This window comes from Macaca mulatta, chromosome 1 (assembly GCF_049350105.2).
Source record: "Macaca mulatta isolate MMU2019108-1 chromosome 1, T2T-MMU8v2.0, whole genome shotgun sequence".
In the NCBI taxonomy this organism is placed as follows: domain Eukaryota; kingdom Metazoa; phylum Chordata; class Mammalia; order Primates; family Cercopithecidae; genus Macaca; species Macaca mulatta.
In genome coordinates, this window is record NC_133406.1 from 4,786,920 (window position 1) to 4,793,312 (window position 6,393).

The 6,393-nt window shown below is 46.0% G+C and overlaps 1 protein-coding gene across 4 annotated transcripts in view; it reads right to left on the reverse strand.

The window, feature by feature from the left end:
- Positions 1-437, reverse strand: part of SPMIP3 (sperm microtubule inner protein 3) — a 50,454-nt gene extending 50,017 nt beyond the window's left edge. For 2 of the 4 annotated variants that reach the window (XM_077998168.1, XM_028849241.2), the window contains exon 1: positions 180-437. The gene's annotated coding sequence lies outside the window, so the exon portion shown is untranslated. The remainder of the gene's footprint in view (positions 1-179) is intronic. The other 2 variants (XM_028849240.2, XM_077998172.1) reach the window with 1 other exon arrangement.
- Positions 438-6,393: the final 5,956 nt, after the last annotated feature.

Consider the following 6,393-nt stretch of genomic DNA (forward strand, 5'->3'; position numbering starts at 1 on the left):
AAGCAACAGATTGTCTCCTAAGTCATAAGATCATTTTATGCATCTCATTAGCCTGTGTTCCCCAGTCCTCACCGTCCTCCCCCAGTTAATTAAATCACTGACATCCCAGTCACCCAAGTCACACAGTTTGGGAATAGCCTAAGAATCCTTCTCCTCCGCCTTCGCTTTCGGTAGCTCACCAAGTACTTTCGCTTCTGCTTCCTGATAGTCTCACGGTGCTGCTCTCAACTCATCTGCTGGTGCAGTTCCTTATCACCTCTTGTTTGGACCTGTTTGAAAGACTGAGCTGAGCCTGTAGGTCCCCTCCCCACGGCGCAGCCCTCATATCTTCCTGGCTAACACAACCACAGTTTTGTTCAGGTTGCAGTAGGCCCAGCCCAAGAGAATGATCACGGTTGATCTCAGCCAAGTTTCGAGATCCCGTTCCCTTTTGTGTGCGTGTATATGTGTGTGTGTGCGCGTGTATGTGTGTGTGTGTGCGCGTGCGTGTGCGTGCATGTGTGTGTGTATGTGTGTGTGCATGTGTGTGTGTGTGTGTGTATGTGTGTGTGTGCATGTGTGTGTATGTGTGTGTATGTGTGCGTGCATGTGTGTGTATGTGTGTGTATGTGTGCATGTGTGTGTGTGCGCGTATGTGTGTGTGTGGTTTTTTGTTCACTTTTTGGTCTCTGGGTTTTTTGTTTTGTTTTGTTTTTGAGACAAGGTCTGTCTATGTTGCCCAGGATGGTCTCAAACTCCAGTGCTCAAGTAATCTTCCCACTCCAACCTCCTATAGCTAGTACTCCAGGTGCAACCTCCTGAGTAGCTAGTACTCCAGGTGCACAATGCGACACCCAGTTCCCATTCCTTTCAGTTCTATGCTCATGGTTCTCTCCTTCCTCACAGCTCAGAGCACCTTTGTGACTTAGTTCTAACCAACATAACCAACAAGATGTAAGGAAACATCTGTTGGGGGTTTGCTACAGAATGTTTTCCTCGCTGAAAAACGAACTATCTTTTTCCACCCTCCCCTTCCATTCTCTGTGATGGGAAACAATGTCTGCAGCCCAGCAGCCACTACGCAGTCGACGCAGCCATGCTGTCACGCGTGCTGCTTCCTGGCTGCAGACACATCGCCTGTCTGCCTGGCTGATTTCTATTCATTCTTCATCTAGGGAGTGTCCCCTCCACCTGACCTTGTAATCCCTCTCCCACACCACTGATCACGATGTACTGTCTCCCTGTGTGCCAGCCCAGTTACACCTGAAGGTTGGCACGTATCTTCTCTTCTTTGTGAGAAGCAGCAGAAGTTTGTTAAGAGCAAGAAGTCTGGCCACAGAGCCCTGGTTTCATTATTTTATTTTATTTTGAGACAGGGTCTCACTTGTCACCCAGGCTGGAGTGCAGTGGCACAACCATGGTTCACTGCAGCCTTGACCTCCTGAGCTCAAAAAATCCTCACAGCTCAGCCTCCAGAGTGGCTGGGACTACAGGCATGTGCCATCACACCTCATTAATTGTTAAATTTTTTGTAGAGATGGGGTTTCACCATGTTGCCGTGTCTGAGCCCGGGTTTTAAATTCTCATGCTACTACTTTACTGGTTCATTCGTCATTCTTTACTTTCAGAGCCTTAATTTTCTCATTTGAAAAATGGCAGTAAGATCATTATTATCTAGATTGTAGGATTATTACAGGGAATAAAGAATCAATGTGCATTAGCTTAGCACAGCGCCTGGTCCGTGATAACTTCTCATCGTGCATTCATTGTCCTTATTATTTCCGTTTCTGGCGCCTACACAAAATCAGTCGCTTACTAGATAGTTGAGCTCTGATTCACCTTGGAGATCTTGACTCCAAGTCCAGTGCTCCTTTTACTGACCTGAAGTTTGTGGGGTTAAAGAGGCACAGGCCTCCTCGCTAGCTCAGGCCCAAGTGGGCTGCTGGTGCTGAATGTGTGGTGACAAATGCACAGGTCCATGGCACCATTCATTTATACCCGATGCCACTTGGTCATCTGACTGCTTAGGATCTAGGTAGGAGTGTCTCAAATCCACAGCATCACTACAGGAATACATCCGAAGCCTGCTGGGGAGGGAGCAGGGCTATGGTTATTTTTACTTTAAACTCTACTTTTTTTTTTTTTTTTTATAGAAGCAGGGTCTCGCTCTGTCATCCAGGCTGGAGGGCAGTGGTGTGATCAGGGCTCACTGCAACCTTGAAATCCTGGGCTCAAGCAATCCTCCCACCTCAGCCTTCTGAGTAGCTAGGACGACAGGTGCGCACCACCGTGACTGGCTAATTTGTAAAAATTTTTTGTAGAGATGAGATTTCGCCATGTTGCCCAGACAGGTCTTGAACTACTGGCCTCTAGTGATCCTCCCAAAGTGCTGTGATTACAGGCGTGAGCCACCATGTTTTTTTAAAACCAACTTATGGGTGTGATAGAGACTGCTGTTTGTCCCTCATATCTATTCTGTCCTTACAGAACCTCACTTTTTAGCTGTGCTCAGGGGTGACTCAACTAAAGACTGTATTCCTCAGCCTCCCTTTCATTCGTTCAAGAAAAAAATACAGAAAGACTAAGAGTGTACAGATGGTGCAGTGAGTGGGAAAGTTACATTCTTGAGTAGGAAACCTGATCTACACAGATTGTAGGTTCTAGGGGATTTGGTTCAAGGGAGGCCAAAGGCCAAGTCGGTTTTTAAAGCCAAGAGACTGAGGACTGCGTATGTCTCATGTCAGAATATCGCAGTGTCTCAGTGTTGTGTTGACTGGCAACATCTAGTTTTGCTGGTTAGGTAAGCACTGGGCTGGCTGAAACTGTGCAGTATCTGTGGGTACCTGCTTTGGGACGCTGGCATCTGGCAGCCTCTGTTGAATGAAGATTGTAGTGTTCAGTGAAACATGCATTAGTAGCAGCAGGCTGGGTGGCCAGGTCCTTGTATGTCACATGTAAGTGTGGGTATGTGTCTAATTTTGGCCAAGGAAATGCAAGGGGGAGTGTTTTGTGCTATTTTTAAAAGGCATGGTCTTCTCCGTCCTGTTTGGTGGAGATGCAGACAAGGTGCGGGGCTTCAAGTAGTCCTGGGTCCCTGCGATGGAAGCCGGGAATGTAGGATGGTGGAACAATACACTGGGTCCCTGCGGTGGGAACCGGGAATGTAGGATGGTGGAACAATACATTTGGAGAAAGCTGGTTCCCTGATGCTTGTGGAGCCACCGAACCAGCTCCTGACTGCTTTCCTCGGGACTTGGTTTAGATGAAAGAGCAATGAGCTTCCATCTTGTTGAAGCCCATCCCCCCCCTTTTTTTTCAAGACCAAGTCCTGCTGTGTGGCCCAGGGTGGAGCGCAGTGGCAGGATCTCAGCACCTCCACCTCCCATGTTCGAGCAATTCTCTTGCCTCAGCCTCCCGAGTAGCTGGAATCACAGGTGCGCACCACCACTCTCAGCTAATTTTTGTATTTTTAATAGAGACAGGGTTTTGCCATGTGAGCTGGGTTGGTCTAGAACTCCTGACCTCAGGTGATCCACCTGCTTGGGCCTCCCAATGTGCTAGGATTACAGGCGTGAGCCACCACACCCGGCCTTGAAGCCCGTCTCTGCAGAGCCAGACTCACATATGTGTTGAGCAGGACAAGATCTACCTGCCTGTAAAGGAATTTTGTTTTTAAATAGGAATTTTCTACCCAGTCACCTCCCTTCATTCATGCACTTGTTGAAAAAATGTTAGATATTGTATACCAATATTTCCTTTACCTTTATACTTAGGAAAGATGGGAGTTATAAAAAAAGAAAAAACACAACAGGGGTACTGAGAAAGAGCCAGATGCCATTGTCACTGAAATCCCAGTTCCCGAGCCTTGTGTGGCCTCTGGGAAGCAAAGGTTGACAATAACATGTTTGTCACAACACAGTCAGAGCTGACAGTCATGTTTCAGTGCTAATCATAACCACGGTAGAAGATGAGCTATGTACTGTTTTACTATGGAAACTTGTTTTATTTCTCTTGCCCCTGCCTTTTTTTTTTTGCAGCCACACACAGGATGGCAGGCAAGTACAATAATTTCTCCTGGTCTCCTAGGAGGCTGTGAAAACTCGGTGCAGTTTTTCTTACGATGACTATTTGGACTCTGGCTCCTTGATATGGTGTCATCAATAAGTAGAAAGATCCTGGAGGGAAATACCTGAAATGGGAAGCTGGAAGGTAGACCACAGTCAAAATTAAGTTTATGGAAAATAAAGAAATGTAAAACAAAGTTATTTATGTAAGTTTTGGAACAAGATTCATACTTACTACATAACTTCCATTTGTGGAGTCCTAATTATAAGCCTGACATATTGCTAAAGTCTCCTCATAAGATTATTTTTCTTTTTCTCTTTTTTTTTTTGACAGGGTTCACTTTGTCCCCTAGTCTGGAGTGCAGTGGTGCAATCATGATTCACGACAGTCTCGACCTCCCAGGCTCAAGCAAACCTCCCACCTCAGCTTCCCAACTGACTAGGATTGCAGATGCGTCCCACCATGACTAGCTACTGTTTGCTACTTTTTGTGGTTTTTTGTAGAGACAGGGTCTCCAAATGTTGCCAAGGCTGGTCTTGAACTCCTGGGCTTGAGCAATCTTTTCACCTGGGCCTTCCAAATTGCTGGGATTACAGGTATGAGCCACCATGCCCAACAGATAATTTTTTTAAATTCTCACAGTGTTATGAGGTGGGTACTACAAAATCCAATTCGCAAAGGAGGCAGCGGAGGCCTGGAAACACTGAGTATCTGGCCTATAGTTACACAGGCGGTAAAGGCAAAGGTAGGCTCTGAACCCAGGTCTGGGTGACCCCAAAATCCCTGCCTCTGTGGAGTGTGCTGGAGGCTGTGGGTCAGAAGACCGGAGTTGGGATCCTGGCTTTGCACACCACAGCCCCCTGACTTTAGGTATGTTTACTATCTCTGGGCTTCTGTATCCTCAGTTGACAGCATCACGTCCTCCTGTGCCCATCAGCAGCAGGAGATCATCGCCCCACAATGCGGGCATTCTGCTTCTGTTTTTTCCCGTCTCATAGGCTCATGTGATGACTGATTCATCTGGGAGAAAACTCTGGGAGGATCTTATTGGGCGACAGAATGGGCAATGGTGGGGAGGCTCTTGTAGACAGAGAGCGGATACTTAAGGTGAATCATAAACACTGCCCACCTCTCACCTGCAGTTCCTGCCCCATCCCGTCCCCGTCTCCGCTGGACCACAGCCCTTTGTCCCCAGACTGGGTGACTTAGCACTTGCAGGAGAGAACCGACTGAGGCTGAAGTTGCCAGAGGAAACCAAACAATTCTTATTTACCAAACTGTCAAAATCCTATCATTGCAATTAAGGAGATAGGCAATTAACTGTGTCTTAATTGCAGCAGCTGCCACTTCTTCTGAATGCTGTAATTTACAGAGAGAATGGGAGGAGACTTTACATTAATGTGTGTCTTTAAACAACGGAAAACATTGATGGAGCCTGAAGAAAATTGTCAGCCTGGGGGCGGGGGGCCCCTCTTGGGAAGAGGCATTGTTACAAAATGTGCTTACAGAACGCGGTGATTTTCCTTTGCCTTTGTTGCCTAATGGCTGCATTCATAACAAACGCCAGCATGACATTGTTATATCCTATGTTATACACAATACAATTTACTGATTCCAATAGCAGTATCATCTGTGAAAACCTCTGCAAGTGTCATCTCAGTCTTGTTGGTTTCAAAAACAAACAAAAAAAAACAAAACACACACACACAAGCTGAGTTTTAAAACAGAGAGTTTTTGTTTGTTTGTTTGTTTGTTTTTGTTTTTTTGAGACAGAGTCTCGCTCTGTCGCCCAAGCTGGAGTGCAGTGGTGCGATCTTGGTTCATGGCAACCTCTGCCTCCCGGGTTCAAGTGATTTCCTGCCTCAGCCTCCCGAGTAGCTGGGATTACAGGCATGTGACACCACACCTGGTTAATTTTTTTATTTTTCGTAGAGACAGGATTTCACTATGTTGGCCAGGTTGGTCTTGAACCCTTGACCTTAGGAGATCCGCCTGCCTGGACCTCCCAAAGTGCTGGGATTATAGACGGGAGCCACCACGCACGGCCCTAAAACAAAGAGTTTTAAACATTAAGTTCAGGCTCATGGTCAGAGAAACAAGCTTTTACTTTTTTATATATTTATTTATTTATTTATTTATTCATTTATTTATTTATTTATTTTGAGATAGTATCTCACTATATTGCTGGAAAAAAAGCTTTTAAATTCCGGATTTTAAAGGGTATTCAGATTCACATCTGTACAGCCACTCTATGGGGTAGGTTTTATACAAATGAGGAAACTGACACGCAGAGAAACTAAGAAATTTGTTCAGGGTCACGGAGCAAGCTATGAAGTGGCCAAGTTGGTT